Source organism: Hyla sarda, chromosome 11 (genome assembly GCF_029499605.1).
Source record: "Hyla sarda isolate aHylSar1 chromosome 11, aHylSar1.hap1, whole genome shotgun sequence".
In the NCBI taxonomy this organism is placed as follows: Eukaryota; Metazoa; Chordata; class Amphibia; order Anura; family Hylidae; genus Hyla; species Hyla sarda.
In genome coordinates this window covers 62420140-62437026 of record NC_079199.1, presented here as the reverse complement: position 1 = coordinate 62437026, position 16887 = coordinate 62420140, and the positions used below count along the sequence as shown (strand labels likewise).

Genomic DNA, 16887 nt, shown 5'->3' with positions numbered 1-16887 from the left:
TTTTTACTTTTGGAAGACACCAGAGGGCTTCAAAGTTCAGCAGAAATTTTGAAATTTTTCACAAAATTTTCAAACTCACTATTTTTCAGTGACCAGTTCAGTTTTGAAGTGGATTTGAAGGGTCTTCATCTTAGAAATACCCCACAAATGACCCCATTATAAAAACTGCACTCCCCAAAGTATTCAAAATGACATTCAGTCAGTGTTTTAACCCTTTAGGTGTTTCACAGGAATAGCAGCAAAGTGAAGGAGAAAATTCAAAATCTTCATTTTTTACACTCGCATGTTCTTGTAGACCCAATTTTTGAATTTTTGCAAGGGGTAAAAAGGAGAAAATGTTTACTTGTATTTGAAACCCAATTTCTCTTGAGTAAGGACATACCTCATATGTCTATGTTAATTGTTCGGCGGGCGCAGTAGAGGGCTCAGAAGGGAAGGAGCGACAAATGGTTTTTGGGGGGCATGTCACCTTTAGGGAAGCCCCTATGGTGCCAGGACAGCAAAAAAAAAACACATGGCATACCATTTTGGAAACTAGACCCGTCGGGGAACATAACAAGGGGTAAAGTGAACCTTAATACCCCACAGGTGATTCACGACTTTTGCATATGTAAAAACATTTTTTTTTACCTAAAATGCTTGGTTTCCCAAAAATTTTACATTTTTAAAAAGAGTAGTAGCAGAAAATACCCCCCAAAATTTGAAGACCAATTTCTACCGATTCAGAAAACACCCCATATGGGGGTGAAAAGTGCTCTGCTGGCGCACTACAGGTCTCAGAAGAGAAGGAGTCACATTTGGCTTTTTGAAAGCAAATTTTGTTCTGGGGGGCATGCCGCATTTAGGAGCCCCTATGGTGCCAGGACAGCAAAAAAAAACACATGGCATACCATTTTAGAAACTAGACCCCTCGGGGAATGTAACAAGGGGTAATGTGAACCTTTATACCCCACAGGTGTTTCACGACTTTTGCATATGCAAAAAAAAATATTTTTTGTTTTACCTAAAATGCTTGGTTTCCAAAAAATTTTACATTTTTAAAAAGGGTAATAGCAGAAAATACCCCCCAAAATTTGTAACACAATTTCTCCCGAGTACGGCGATACCCCATATGTGTCCCAAAAACTGTTGCCCTGAAATATGACAGGGCTCCAAAGTGAGAGAGTGCCATGCGCATTTGAGGCCTGAATTAGGGATTTGCATAGGGGTGGACATAGGGGTATTCTACGCCAGTGATTCCCAAACAGGGTGCCTCCAGCTGTTGTAAAACTCCCAGCATGCCTGGACAGTTAGTGTTTATCTGGCAATACTGGGAGTAGTTGTTTTGCAACAGCTGGAGGCTCCATTTTGGAAACAGTGCTGTACCAGACGTTTTTCATTTTTATTGGGGAGGGGAGGGGGGCTGTGTAGGGGTATGTGTATATGTAGTGTTTTTTACTTTTCATTTTATTTTGTGTTAGTGTAGTGTAATGTAGTGTTTTTAGGGTACAGTCGCACGGGCGGGGGTTCACAGTAGTTTCTCGCTGGCGGTTTGAGCTGCGGCAGAAAATTTGCCGCAGCTGAAACTTGCAGCCGGATACTTACTGTAAACCTCCGCCCATGTGAGTGTACCCTGTACATTCACATTGTGGAGGGGGGGGGGGGACATCCAGCTGTTGCAAAACTACAACTCCCAGCATGTACGGTCTATCAGTGCATGCTGGGAGTTGTAGTTTTGCAACAGCTGGAGGCACACTGGTTGTGAAACACTGAGTTTGGTAACAAACTCAGTGTTTTGCAACCAGTGTGCCTTCAGCTGTTGCAAAAGCTACAACCCCCAGCATGTACGGACAGTGGAAGGGCATGCTGGGACTTGTACTTATGCAACAGCTGGAGACACACTGGTTTGCTACTTAACTCAGTGTTTCACAACCAGTGTGCCTTCAGCTGTTGCAAAACTAAAACTCTCAGCAGTCACAGACAGCCAACGGGCATGCTGGGAGCTGTAGTTATGCAACCAGCAGATGCACCATTACAACTCCCAGCATGCACTTTAGCTGATTGTGCAAGCTGGGAGTTGTAGTTATACAACAGCTGAAGGTACACTTTTCCATAGAAAAAAATGGGCCTCCAGCTGTTTGTTGCAAAACTATAAGTCCCAGCATGCCCATAAGGGAATGCTGGGAGTTGTGGTGGTCTGCCTCCTGCTGTTGCATAACTACAGCTCCCAGCATGCCCTTTATGAGACTGTCACTCACCCAACTGCTGCTCCGCTGAAGGTCAGTCCCTCGCCGCAGCTCCTGGGGCCCCGATCCCAACATTGATGCCGGGGATCGGGGTCCCCAGCTCCCGGGGTCTTCTTCCCGCACCCGCTCAAGAGTGGCGGAGCGGGTTGCTGGAGTGACACCTGCAGCAGGTGCCCTGATTGGTTAGCCGGTAAACCGGCTGACGAATCAGGGCGATCGTTAGGTGGCACCAGTGCCACCTCACCCCTGCTGGCACTGGAGACCCGATTGACCCGGAATCCGCCGCAGATCGCTGGACTGAATTGTCCAGCAATCTGCGGCCATCACCGACATGGGGGGTCATCATGACCCCCCTGGGCGATATGCCACTATGCCTGCTGAACGATTTCAGCAGGCATCGGGCACCGGCTCCCCTCCGGCTAGCGGCGGGGGGAAGGGAATGGACAGGACGTACTCCTACGTCTTCGGTCCTTAAGGACTTGGAAACGGGGGCGTAGGAGTATGTCCATTGTCCTTAATGGGTTAATATGTTTTTTATGCTAAAATACAGATCAGCCAACTAATTTGCTCAGTTCGGTAGGTATTTGTAATGTGATGGCTTTTATGGGCTCATTCACTGGAGCTGGGATTTGTGGTGCACCAACTGTACACCGTTCTGAAAGTTATAGGTGGTCACTGTCTGATGTCAGCCCACTGATTAAAGGGGTACTCCGGTGAAAACCTTTTTTCTTTTAAATCAACTGGTGCCAGAAAGTTAAACATATTTGTAAATTACTTCTATTAAAAAAAATCTTAATCCTTCCTGTACTTATTAGCTGCTAAAGGCTACAGAGAAAATTCCTTTCTTTTTGGAACACTGATGACATCACGAGCACAGTGCTCTCTGCTGACATATCTGTCCATTTTAGAAACCGTGCATAGCAGATGTATTCTAAGGGCAGCATGGTGGCTCAGTGGTTAGCACTGCTGCCTTGCAGTTCTGGGGCCTTGGGTTCAAATCCCACTAAGGACAACAATAAATAAAGAGTTATTATTATTATTATTATAATGACGTCAGCAAAGAGCACAGTGCTCGTGATGTCACCAGAGAGCATTCCAAAAAGAAAAGAATTTCCTCTGTAGTATTCAGCAGCTAATAAGTACAGGAAGGATTAAGATTTTTTAATAGAAGTGATTTACAAATCTGTTTAACTTTCTGGCACCAGATGATTTAAAAGAAAAAAGGTTTTCACCGGAGTACCCCTTTAATGCTTTGCTTAGCTTGCTTTTAAATTCTAAAGGATTTGTGAAAGCTAGGTGGGATCAGTAGTCCTTGCTTTCTCCCAGCTTTATTTCTTCAAAAAAGCAGCCGCAGTGCAATACATGGAACTTTATTAGCCTATGAAACCCACCACTATGCTGTGTCCTACTGGCCTGGGAGCTGGAAGACACATATGCAAGCAGTGATTGGATCTAGGTATTTCACTCCCCAACTCCCTGAATAAATTATTCACTTTGAACTATAGTATGTAAAAATGAGGAAACAAATCAAAGATTGTAAGCTCCATTTTCTCTCTTGGATAGATAGGAAGAATCTAATACAAAGTTATATAGTACCCTCAGTCCTCTATATTTTGAGGATGGTTCCTATAGCGCTACCGGCCAAGCACCTTCTTCAATGGTGACAGCTTTTCACTACTTTCCTTTGATCAGGAAATAAACCCCTTTGTCCCATAATAATTTGCTCTGGTGCAGGCAACTAGGAGGTATTGAACTACTGAACATAGGGCCACCCATCCTTAACATTGGACGGAAATGTCAGGAACTAGCTTACTGCAAGGAAATACGCTAGAACGAGCACAGCTTTTTGACACTGAAATATCAGTAGTATGTACTTTTATTGCTCCCTTCCAAGCCTTTAATAGCTCATGTGGCCAATTCCCTCTTCCTGCTAATCAAAAAAGCCTTACATGTCGTGAACTTAGAGAATAGGGACCCTCACTACCTTATTCCCTGCCTTGCCCAACACCTTCATCTCCTTTGTACTCTCCATGGAGGGAGACAAAAGTTCTCTCTCACATATCTGGTGGCATTGTCCAGCCATTGCTGCATATTGTAAAGGAGTGAGCTCGTTGATAATAATATCATTGGCTTAGAGGTGATGTTGTCCCCCACATTAGTATTATTAGGCCTTCTGCAGACAGATTGTCCTTTGCATACAAAATCTTTGTTGGCTCATCTACTTTTAGCGGCTATGGCCCTTATATCTTTAAATTGGCAACAGACTCCGCCACCCACAGTGCATCAGTGGCTGCATAAAGTGGCTCAGATATGTAAGCTAATAGAGCTCTTTAGTTGGAATGACCAATCCCACATCATATTTTTGCAAACATGGATGCCCTGGCTACTTTTGAGAGACTCTAACCCTCTGGACCTATAGGGGGATTTAATATCACTCCTTCAACCCTTCCTAAATCACGTTGTGAAGAGGTTCTAAAACGTCACAGCGTGTTATGTTCAGCAGATAAAGTCCTGTTGACGGTACAACATTCTGTTCTCTGACTGGGGGATCGCGCTGTGAACCTGGCTTTTCGATTTCCTTCTGTATTCATTGTTATCGTTCAGCGGGACCGGATCTAAGCTGATACCGGGATAAGCTACACTACTTTATATATGTGTTTATTGTGGTTGTGTCTCTTACACAACCTGACCAGGTGAGCAGTTTGCCAGAATACAGGGTCCTACTGCTCTATATGTTTCCTTTTACTTATTTTTTGCCATGATATTTGCCTCACTCTAGGATTGTTATTATTCTGACTAGTAGAGGATTGTTACACAGGATGGCTTAAATTGACATTGGCGAAATCTCATGGTCAGATCATGATCCCACCATGCTCTTCCTAAGTGCAGGCCCCCCCCCCCTTTAATACTGTAACTATGTTTGGAGAGCTAATACTCATCATATTGCCCACTCAAAGCATGCTCTGATCATTTAATCTGCTCTGAAAGACTATCTTCTTCTAAATGATACCCCTAATTATCAACCCCACTACTTTATGGCTAGCCCAGAAGGTAGCCATTAGGGGTACTTATATTAAGTGAAGAGCTACTCTTAAAAGGCTCAGGACAGAGCAACTCCAGCTTTCTGTACCCACAGCACAAGTGGAGTCTCAGCTCCCCATCTTCGGATCCTTCTTCTGTATAGTTATAAAGAGGGCCTTCAGCATTCCAAAATTACATTTTATGCCGAGGATTTAAAAAAAGCTCTTTCTCTTCTTGTTCGCAAACTTAAGTGTAAAATATTTAATCAACAAATCCCTATTCTTGAACACCCTTTCACTCAGGAGCTCCTCTTATCCCTTCAAGGTTTTGCAAATGCATTCCCTGATTTTACCATTAATTATATAATCTAAAGGGCGATAGTTGAACTCCTCAACCGACTCAAGATACCATTAACAACTTCCTCTCCTCCTATAAACTTTCCACCAATTCCCTTACCTCTCTAAATGTCCCCATTACTCCCCAGGTAATATTTAACGCTGTTTACTCCCTCCCTGGGCATAAAACCACTGGCCCTGAAGGACTCCCGAATAAGTAAGTTAAACGATTTCTTCCAACCTTACTCCCACACCTACATAAAAGTTTTTTTTTACCTAGCTATGCCCCATGGTGAACTACCCCAAGAAATGCTTTGCACACACTCCCTCTTAAATGGAATTGTGAAGGTTTACAGCAAGATTCCTGCTAGTATCCCGGCCATAGACATGGGCCATTCCGGCCATAGAGATAAGATAGAGATAAGATGTCTGATCGATTGTAAGATGTCTGATTAGATTGTACCTGTGGATTACAATTTGTGGGACGGACCATCCAGCCGCTGCGGAACCGCCTGAGTAAGCACAGGCAAAACATAAGGAATAATTTTATGCTTCACAGCATATCCAGGCACTGTGCCATTTTACATCCAGGGGGTGAAAATCTCATTTCAGTCATGCCAATCGACCACATACCCAGCGATTTGGCTAATTGTTTTGAAATACTAAAAAAGAAGGAGGTCTTCTGGATGTACAAACTGTCTACTATCTCCCCGAAATAGGTGGAGACTATTATATGAGTCCACCTGGGCGGTGGGCCTCTCTCCATATTATATAGCTCCCCCCTTGGGTAATATTTTATTTATTTTGTGTGCCATATGGATTATACTATGGATTGGCTTTTATGTACTGTTTTAATCTAATCCAATTGATTTTACATGTTTAATTATTGTGTGGTGACCTTTTAACCCGGTTGAAATTCTCTCCCCAAGCTTTTTAAGTTTTTAAGTGAAGTTCTCTCCCCAAGCTTTCTAAATGTTGCTTTTTAAGTGTTAGGTTTTGGATAATCTGACAGTATGCCTGACGAAGAGCCCAGTACGGGCTCGAAACTATTGTTGCAAATAAAGTTCTTTGCCTTGCATCTTTCCTGGGAGGAGAAGCACTGTATGGAAAGTCCTTCTTTTTGGAATTGATCCTCGTACTCTATTGATCGAGGGGGGGGGGGGAGGGCACCACTGGGACCAACATTCTATGCTGGGCTGCTGTTCAAGTTTTGGAAACCTATGTGTTTCAGGGACTGGAGACATGATGTCATGCCACGCCCCTTCGTGATATCATGGCCATAACACCCCCTCCCATAGAGATGAATGGAGGAGGCGTGGCGTAACATCACGAGGGGGCGTGGCGTGACATCACATGTCCAGTCCTGGAAGCACAGAGGTTTCCGAGACTGGAGCAGCAGACCGGCATAAAATGAGACCCCCCGCTATCAGACTACTTATTCCCTATCTTTTGGATAGGGGATAAGATGTCTATGGCATGAATACCCCTTTAATATTCCAAAATTTTTCAGACAAGATCAAGTTGGCTTCACTCAAGCCCCAGACAATACAAGGCGCATTATATCCCTTTTACAAAAATGTGAGGCCTCCAATATGCCTGCTACTTTTTTTCACACTAGATGTGGAGGAAGCATTAGACAGGGTGAATTGGCAATAACTTTTGGGATTGGACGCTATTGTTTTTTCAGGTTGCATTTTAATAGCGATTTGTGCTTTATACTCGAGCCCTGTTGCAGTAAGTTTTGTCAATGGAGCCCATTCTTGCCAGTTCACCCTGTAGACTGGAACCTGTCAGGGATGCCTGTGTCCCCATTGTTCTTCCTTTTTTCTATTGAACCCCTCGCTTAAGTTAGGTTATATTCCATATCTCCGGTGTTAAATTAGGCAATATTGATAAAACCTTAGTATTATTTGCAGATGACATTATTTCATCTCTCACACCTCTTCACACTCAACCACAGCCCTCTTTCAGACAATAGAATCCTTTGGTAATGTGTCCTACTATAAACTTAGGCCATGAAATCCCAAATTCTTCTTATCTACCTATCTCCCAATTTTGTTCTTCCCTGAAGTCCTATTGTTTCCTTGATTGGCAATCTAGGATAGTATCCCACTTAAGAACATCTTACCTATCTTTTCTATGTTACCCTTCTTCAAAATTATTCCATTTTAATTTACTTCCTCTTCTCCAAGAAATTTCCCATTTCTGACAATAATATTCCAAGGAAATTCCTTCATGGTTTGGCCAACATTTAAGATGCTGATCTTACCCAAAGTTATATTTTCCACACCATCCATATCCCTTTTTCCCCAATCCTTTTTTCTTCAATTTATAGGCTACTATCTACCTTCATCTGAAATAATTGAAAGCCAAGAGTATCCGGGAAAGTGATAATGCAATACAAGTTGTTCGGGATCTTGGACTTCTGCACGTTGAGGACTATTATTGTGCTTGTCTCCTTGACCAAATAATATATTGGTGGATGACTAATTCAGATGCTGTGGATATTTTTGGAGCATTCTCTGATGACTACTCCTTTACTGAAGGCTTGGTTGTTGTTTTCTTTTTTTTTTTTGCACAGTCTTGTCACATCTCTACTCTGTTTCCATTGCTGACTTGACTTGGGCCTATTATCTTACTCTTTCTCTGCCACCTTATGCCCTCTAAATCAGATCATTCTAGATCTCATGCCCATACTGTAATGTCCGTTTATTTGTTTTTGTATTTTTGTGTTTAGGTGCGTATCCACACACTAGTTTGTTCAGAGCAGTTTGCTATTCTACCTGGATAGGGAATAGTTAATGCTCTGAACGAATGAGAACTTGGGTGGAGTTATTTAGCCAGAGTTCTCCTGCGTTCTGGGGCTGGTTATTGAGTGCAATACTACTATGTCTGTCTGTGCTATATTCTGACTGTCTGCTTGAGCATGTACCTTGTATTCATCTTGTCTTTTTTATCTGGGTTTTTAGCCATGGTTATGTAGCATGCTCCTTGTATTTTAGTCTGTTTTACATTAGTCAGTTTTAGGATTATGTTTGTTTGTTCTGCTCTTTCTGTGTTTACACTGTGTCTGAGTCTTGCTTGTACCCTGTGCTCTGTATGTTATATTCCTGTTTTGTATTCTGGAGTCTATTCAGATTCATCCAGGTTCTAGTCTAGTGTTTTGTGTATTATATTTCTGTTTTCCTACTGGGTCAGCTTCTGACCACACTGTGAGTGTGCCGCTGGCCAGTAGTATATTTGATTTATTATTAATGGCTACTCCTTTTGTGGAGTAGGTTGTCCAGTTTGTTTATTCTGTGTCCCAGTGTGAACAGTGTCTTATGTTTCCTTATCAGTTTGCCTGTTTATATCATTCCCTGTTAGTATTTGTATCCTGTTTGGTATAACTGGTTGTCTAGTTGTTTTCTGTTTCTGGCCTGTGACCGACTAGGTATATTATGTGTTTTTACACCACTGCACTTTAGCGCAGGAAGGGACCGGTGCCCAGTTGTCGATCCATTGTTTAGGATAGATGGGCAAGTAGGGAGGGAGAGTCTTTTTAGGGTCAGTTAGGGCTCACTCTCCCTGTCCCCCAGTCGGTCATGACACATACAGTACTATTCCTAGATATAGACATTTGCCTATGGACTAAACAGGGAATCCACACCGTCCAAGACTTATTCAGCCCAAAAGGGGGTATCCATTCTAGTTATTTTAGGGAATGTTACTAACTCCCACATACTGAATTTTATAAATAAGGTTTTGCCTCATTTTGGATTCATGCCTCTTTCCTGTCCTTTTTCACGAATACCTCTAAATCTATTAAGCAACCAAACGAACACCTTCAAGAGTAATCTCAGGATCAAGCAAGGCGCATGGATCTTGTTCAATGGTAGGATAGTTTATTACCCATAATGCAATGCGTTTCACGGGAGACCGCTTCATCAGGCATCAGAATAAGAATAATATCCTATTAAGGGGATATTATTGTTCTATGAAAGCTTAAATAACAAAACCTCTTTTCTCAAGTTCCCATCCTTGCGTTGATGGGAAAGATCTGGGTATTGAAGTCTATTTTGTACAATGGAGAATTGCAAAGTGTCTTTGCAAATTTCTTTGCCACACTAACCATCAGTACGCTGTTGCCAAGGCAATGTACAGGTGTGTATATATTTCACCACCCTGATTACATGCAGTGGACTCTACCTGTTTTACTCTATGCTAGCTTAATTCTGGTCACATAGGTACTCTTTCCCATTCATTACGGGATTGCCCAATGATTCGTCTATTATGACAATGAATACAGAACTTAACCCCTTAAGGACAATGGATGTACTCCTACACCTCCGTTTCCGAGTCCTTAAGGACCGAGGACGTAGGAGTACGTCCTGTCCATTCCCGGCCCCCCGCCGCTAGCCGGAGGGGAGCCGGTGCCCGATGCCTGCTGAAATAGTTCAGCAGGCATCGCGGCATATCGCCCAGGGGGGTCATGATGACCCCCCATGTCGGCGATGGCCGCAGATCGCTGGACAATTCAGCCCAGCGATCTGCGGCGGATTCCGGGTCAATCGGGTCTCCAGTAACCCGGAATTACTGGCTGATCGGGGCCGTCTCTGAAGGCCCCGAACAGCCATAGCCAGCAGGGGTGAGGTGGCACTGGTTTACCGGCCGACCAATCAGGGCACCTGCTGCGGGTGTCACTCCCGCAACCCGCTCCGCCCCTCTTCCGGAGGACGTGAGCGGGTGCGGGAAGAAGACCCCGGGAGCTGGGGACCCCGATCCCCGGCGTCAATGTTGGGATCGGGGCCCCAGGAGCGGCGGCGGCGAGGGACTGACCTGCAGCGGAGCAGCAGTTGGAGGTGATTCACAGCCTCCTGCTGTTGCTTAGCAACAGCTCCCAGCATGCAAAAAGGGCATGCTGGGAGCTGTAGTTATGCAACAGCAGGAGGCAGACCACCACAACTCCCAGCATTCCCTTATGGGCATGCTGGGACTTAAAGTTTTGCAACAGCTGGAGGCCCATTTTTTCTATGGAAAAGTGTACCTTCAGCTGTTGCATAACTACAACTCCCAGCTTGCACAGTCAGCTAAAGTGCATGCTGGAAGTTGTAGTGGTGCATCTGCTGGTTGCATAACTACAACTCCCAGCATGCCCGTTGGCTGTCGGTGACTGCTGAGAGTTGTAGTTTTGCAACAGCTGAAGGCACACTGGTTGTGAAACACTAAGTTAAGTAGAAAACCATTGTGTCTCCAGCTGTTGCATAACTACAATCTCCAGCCAAAGTAGTATGCCTCCAGCTGTTGCATAACTACAAGTCCCAGCATGCCCTTCCGCTGTCCGTACATGCTGGGGGTTGTAGCTTTTGCAACAGCTGAAGGCCACTGGTTGCAAAACACTGAGTTTGTTACCAAACTCGGTGTTTCACAACCAGTGTGCCTCCAGCTGTTGCAAAACTACAACTCCCAGCATGCACTGATAGACCGTACATGCTGGGAGTTGTAGTTTTGCAACAGCTGGATGTTTCTCCCCCCCCCAATGTGAATGTACAGGGTGCGCTCACATGGGCGGAGGTTTACAGTAAGTATCCGGCTGCAAGTTTCAGCTCCGGCAAATTTTCTGCCGCAGCTCAAACTGCCAGCGAGAAACTACTGTGAACCCCCGCCCGTGTGACTGTACCCTAAAAACACTACATTACACTACACCAACACAAAATAAAATGAAAAGTAAAAAAACACTACATATACACATACCCCTACACAGCCCCCCTCCCCAATAAAAATGAAAAACGTCTGGTACGCCGCTGTTTCCAAAACAGAGCCTTCAGCTGTTGCAAAACAACTACTCCCAGTATTGCCAGATAGCCACTGACTGTCCAGGCATGCTGGGAGTTTTACAACAGCTGGAGGCACCCTGTTTGGGAATCACTGGCGTGGAATACCCCTATGTCCACCCCTATGCAAATCCCTAATTTAGGCCTCAAATTCGCATGGCGCTCTTTCGCTTTGGAGCCCTGTCTTATTTCAAGGCAACAGTTTTTGGGACACATATGGGGTATCGCCGTACTCGGGAGAAATTGTGTTACAAATTTTGGGGGGTATTTTCTGCTATTACCCTTTTTAAAAATTTTGGGAAACCAAGCATTTTAGGTAAAACAAAAAATATTTTTTTTTAAATATGCAAAAGTCGTGAAACACCTGTAGGGTATTAAGGTTCACATTACCCCTTTATGTTATGTTCCCCGAGGGGTCTAGTTTCCAAAATGGTATGCCATGTGTTTTTTGTTTTTTTTTGCTGTTCTGGCACCATAGGGGCTTCCTAAATGCGGCATGCCCCCAGAGCAAAATTTGCTTTCAAAAAGCCAAATGTGACTCCTTCTCTTCTGAGACCTGTAGTGCGCCAGCAGAACAATTTTCACCCCCATATGGGGTGTTTTCTGAATCGGGAGAAATTGGGTTTCAAATTTTGGGGGGTATTTTCTGCTATTACCCTTTTTAAAAATGTTAAATTTTTGGGAAACCAAGCATTTTAGGGAAACAAAAAATTTTTTTTTACATATGCAAAAGTCGTGAATCCCCTGTGGGGTATTAAGGTTCACTTTACCCCTTGTTATGTTCCCCGAGGGGTCTAGTTTCCAAAATGGTATGCCATGTGTTTTTTTTTTTGCTGTCCTGGCACCATAGGGGCTTCCTAAAGGTGACGTGCCCCCTAAAAACCATTTGTCGCTCCTTCCCTTCTGAGCCCTCTACTGCGCCCGCCGAACAATTAACATAGACATATGAGGTATGACCTTACTCGAGAGAAATTGGGTTTCAAATACAAGTAAACATTTTCTCTTTTTTACCCCTTGCAAAAATTCTAAAATTGGGTCTACAAGAACATGCGAATGTAAAAAATGAAGATTTTGAATTTTCTCCTTCACTTTGCTGCTATTCCTGTGAAACACCTAAAGGGTTAAAACACTTACTGAATGTCATTTTGAATACTTTGGGGGGGGGGGGTGCAGTTTTTATAATGGGGTAATTTGTGGGGTATTTCTAAGATGAAGACCCTTCAAATCTACTTCAAAACTGAACTGGTCACTAAAAAAATTGTGAGTTTGAAAATTTTGTGAAAAATGTCAAAATTGCTGCTGAACTTTGAAGCCCTCCTGTGTCTTCCAAAAGTAAATACACATCAATTTTATGATGCAAACATAAAGTAGACATATTTTATATGTGAACCAAAAAAAAAATATTTTGAATATTCATTTTCCTTACAAGCAGAGAGCTAGAGTTAGAAAAATGCTAAATTTTCATTTTTTTCATCAAATTTGGGGATTTTTCACCAAGAAAGGATGCAAGTTACCATACAATTTTACCACTATGTTAAAGTAGAATATGTCACGAAAAAACAATCTCGGAATCAGAATGATAAGTAAAAGCATTCCAGAGTTATTAATGTTTTAAAGTGACAGTGGTCAGATTTGCAAAAAATGCTCTGGTACTTAAGGTGTAAAATGGCCTGGTCCTTAAGGGGTTAAAGGAGAACTCCGGTTTAAGGAGAAGTCCTATGCCACAGGATAGGGGATAAGTTTTAGATCGTGGGGGGTCCAACCGCTGGGAACCCCCGCAATCTCCTGTATGGGGACCCAGCTCTCTACAGGAGCAGAGCATCACAACCCCAGCCCGAAGAAGGGGTCGCCACGCCCCCTCCATATAACTCTATGGGAGAGCCTAAGATAGCTGAACAGGTCTATCATAGAGATATGGGACTTCTCCTTTCACTTCTTTTTATCCCTTATGCCTGCGCTGCCGGAATAAAAATAATAAACATTAATCTACCGTCTGCCACAAATATTGCTGTCCTCCTGCCCCAATCCTTTTCCAGCTTTTGGTTAAAAAACACGTCTCACTGTGACTCAGCTATGTGCCGGCCCCAGCAATGTCCCAGGCTCCTGTTTACTTGAGTATGCTGCCACAAGATTTGTACACCTTGATTTGGGGATTTTCTGCTTACATTTTTTTGCAGATTCTCTTAAACTCTGTAAGGTTTGATAGGGACCGTCAGTGGATAATCCTTCTCGCGTCTCTACAGAGATGTTTGATTGGGTTTAAGTCAGGGCTCTGGCTGGGCCACTGAAAGACATTTACAGAGTTGTCCCAATGTCCCTGTGTTGTATCGACTGTGGGTTTAGGGTCAACCTTTCACCCATTCTGAAGTCCGGAGCACTCTGGATCAAGTTTTAATTTATAATATGTCTGTACTTTGCTCCATTAAAGGGGTACTCCGCCCCTAGACATCTTATCCCCTATCCAAAGGATAGGGGAGAAGATGTCAGATCGCCGGGGTCCCGCTGCTGGGGTCCCCGGGGATCGCTTCTGCAGCACCCCACTATCATTACTGCGCAGAGCGAGATCGCTCTGCACGTAATGACGGGCAATACAGGGGCCGGAGCATCGTTACGTCACGGCTCAGTCCCTTGTGATGTCACGGACCGCCCCCGTCAGTACAAGTCTATGGGAGGGGGCGTGGCGGTCGTCACGCCCCCTGCCATAGACTTGCATTAAGGGGACGGGCTGTGATATCATGAGGGGCGGAGCCATGATGTCACGCTGCTCCGGCCCCTGTATCGCCCGTCATTACGCACAGAGCGAACTCGCTCTGTGCAGTAATGATGGCGGGGTGCCGCAGCGGCGATCCCCGAGGTCCCCAGCAGCGGGACCGTGGCAATCTGACATCTTATCCCTTATTCTTTGGATAGGGAATAAGATGCCAGGGGCGGAGTACCCCTTTAAGCTTTCCCTCAACCCTGACCAGTCTCCTCTTTCCAGCTGCTTAATAACACTCATAACAGCATGATGCTGTAACCACCATGCTTCACGGTAGAAATGGTAATGGGCAGGTGATGAGCAGTGTCTGGTTTCCTCGAGACACAATGCTTACAATTGAGGCCATATTCTTTAATCTTGCTTCAGTCTGTGTGAAATAGTAACATTTGGATGGTAGAAAAACTGATCCTGTTTCTACCCAAAATTTAATTTTCAGTTTTTCACGATGCATCATCTCCAATGATCCAGAAGCAATAGGGTGATAAACAATTTTTTGACGCATGATAGAGAACCAAGTACGACCAAAAGTGGCTTTTCAATAAGGAAAAGTTTTATGCGTTTGGTACATACCACGCTAAACACTGTATCCTATCAATAAGTATAACCAAACAATAAATTTAGCCAATAAAATATCAAACTTTATTAAGCAAACATAATCCTAAAAACATGATTAAAATGACATGGAAATAGAAATGAGGATCAAATGACAGCCGGAAAAAAGTGTGTACTCTGATTGAAGGCAGTCTCTTGAAAGGCAAATACCAAAGGTACTAATAGGTACATAACAGGCTACAAAAACGAATGCCATACAATATATACAGTACACCAGGTAGGCCAAAGATACACAGATACAAGAGATGAGAATACATGTGGTGAAATAAAGAAAATAAACTTTGCAGTGATGTGGGGATTTTAACCTGCAGAGAAATTAGGAGGGCATGTTAGGGGCCAAATCAATCACCAGTTTCGCTTTCGCTGACGAAGCGAAAGCGAAACAGCGTAGGGGTTGGTGTGTTCTCTGACAGTGTGAGTATCAGTGGTGACTTGCATGTGCTGCGGTGGTCTTTGCCCTCATGGGGTCTGGTGTAGAGATACAGTATAAGGGCACGTGGACCTGTATCTGGTGATTGATCTGGCCCCTAACATGCCCTCCTAATTTCTCTGCAGGTTCAAATCCCCACATCACTGCAAAGTTTATTTTCTTTATTTCACCACATGTATTCTCATCTCTTGTATCTGTATTTCTTTGGCCTACCTGGTGTACTGTATATATTGTATGGCATTTCTTTTTGTAGCCTGTTATGTACCTATTAGTACCTTTGCTATTTGCCCTCCAAGAGACTGCCTTCAATCAGAGTACACACTTTTTCCAGCTGTCATTTGATCCTGATTTCTATTTCTGTCATTTTAATCTTGTTTTTATGATTATGTTTGCTTAATAAAGTTTGATATTTTATTGGCTAAATGTATTGTTTGGTTATACTTACTGATAGGATACAATGATAGAGAACCATGTCTCAAGTAGGAGTTTGACAATGTTTTGAACAATTTCAATTGTTTTATTTTGTTTGTCTCCTTTAAGTTATATTGTAATAGGATTGTGAATGTGCTAATAGGATTGTGATATAAAGTTTGCTATATACTATTGTCATTACTCTTTAGAGGTGTGCATTGTATTGTTGGGCATCCGCTTTGCCTTGTTTTTTTTGTAGCTGTACTTTGGATGCACTGCCTTGCACCCCCATTTTTTATATAGGAAACATTTACGTACTGGTTGAGCCCCCCTTCAAAAGTGCTAACTATGGGGCTTAGTGAACAAAACACTAACATTTTAGATCCATGGTCAAGAAACTCCCCAGATCTTAATACAATTAAGAACCAAATTAGACAAGAAGGGGCTGCATCAGTCAGGAAAAGCTGATATGCAGCATGCCAGGATGAATTGCAAAAGTCTTCAAAAAGAAGGATTCAGACTATAAATATTGAGTCTTTGCATAAACTTGATGTATTTGTCAGGAAAAGTTTAAAACTGTATGAAATGCTTATAATTGTGCTTTAATATACCATAAAAATTATCTTCAATCTAAAATCACTGAAACAGCCAATCTTCCATGACTGTTGGGTATGGAAGCAGATACAGCTTTTACCATTCATTTTAGCCACTAGCCATTCATACCCATTTCACGTACACAGGGCTGCTATCATTAATTTTGGGGCCCCTTACACAGCTCAAGGTTGAGCCCCCATCCCCCCTACTCCTCCATTCTGTCACCCGCCAGCTATCTTACCCATTGTCTATAACAAGAATATTTTAAAACACAGATCATCATACATATTACTATTATACTGTAACTAACCAAATATACATACTGAGACCAATGTTAACAAAAATATCAGTAAACGCCACTACCACTACCATTATCAACACATAGTGACCATATAAAACCCTGGCTCTGCAGAACATATACGTGATTACAGTTCAGTTACATCTACTGGCTCACATGAAGCGTCTTCTTGCAGTCGTTGTCTTTTTTTTTCTTCTTCTCGGTCTTGCTCAGACCACCATAATTACCTCCAGTAGGTAATGCCCCCAGGTAAGTGTGTTGGAGGCGATGCCAGCAGGTAGGTTATGCCCCCAGGAAGGTACTGCTCTCAGCACAGTGGCTACCAAAGATAGCCACTACCTACTGAGTTTAAAGGGCCCGAAGCCTGTCCTGTCATCAAAATGAGTAGGG

General features: G+C 43.3%; 2 protein-coding genes across 6 annotated transcripts in view; one reads left to right on the top strand and one right to left on the bottom strand.

The window, feature by feature from the left end:
• Nucleotides 1-16887, top strand: part of AVEN (apoptosis and caspase activation inhibitor) — a 770692-nt gene that overhangs the window by 563800 nt on the left and 190005 nt on the right. The window lies entirely within an intron of this gene.
• The window catches only part of LOC130295761 (uncharacterized), a 185112-nt gene that overhangs the window by 126616 nt on the left and 41609 nt on the right, over nt 1-16887 (bottom strand). The gene's annotated exons all lie outside the window — the stretch shown is intronic.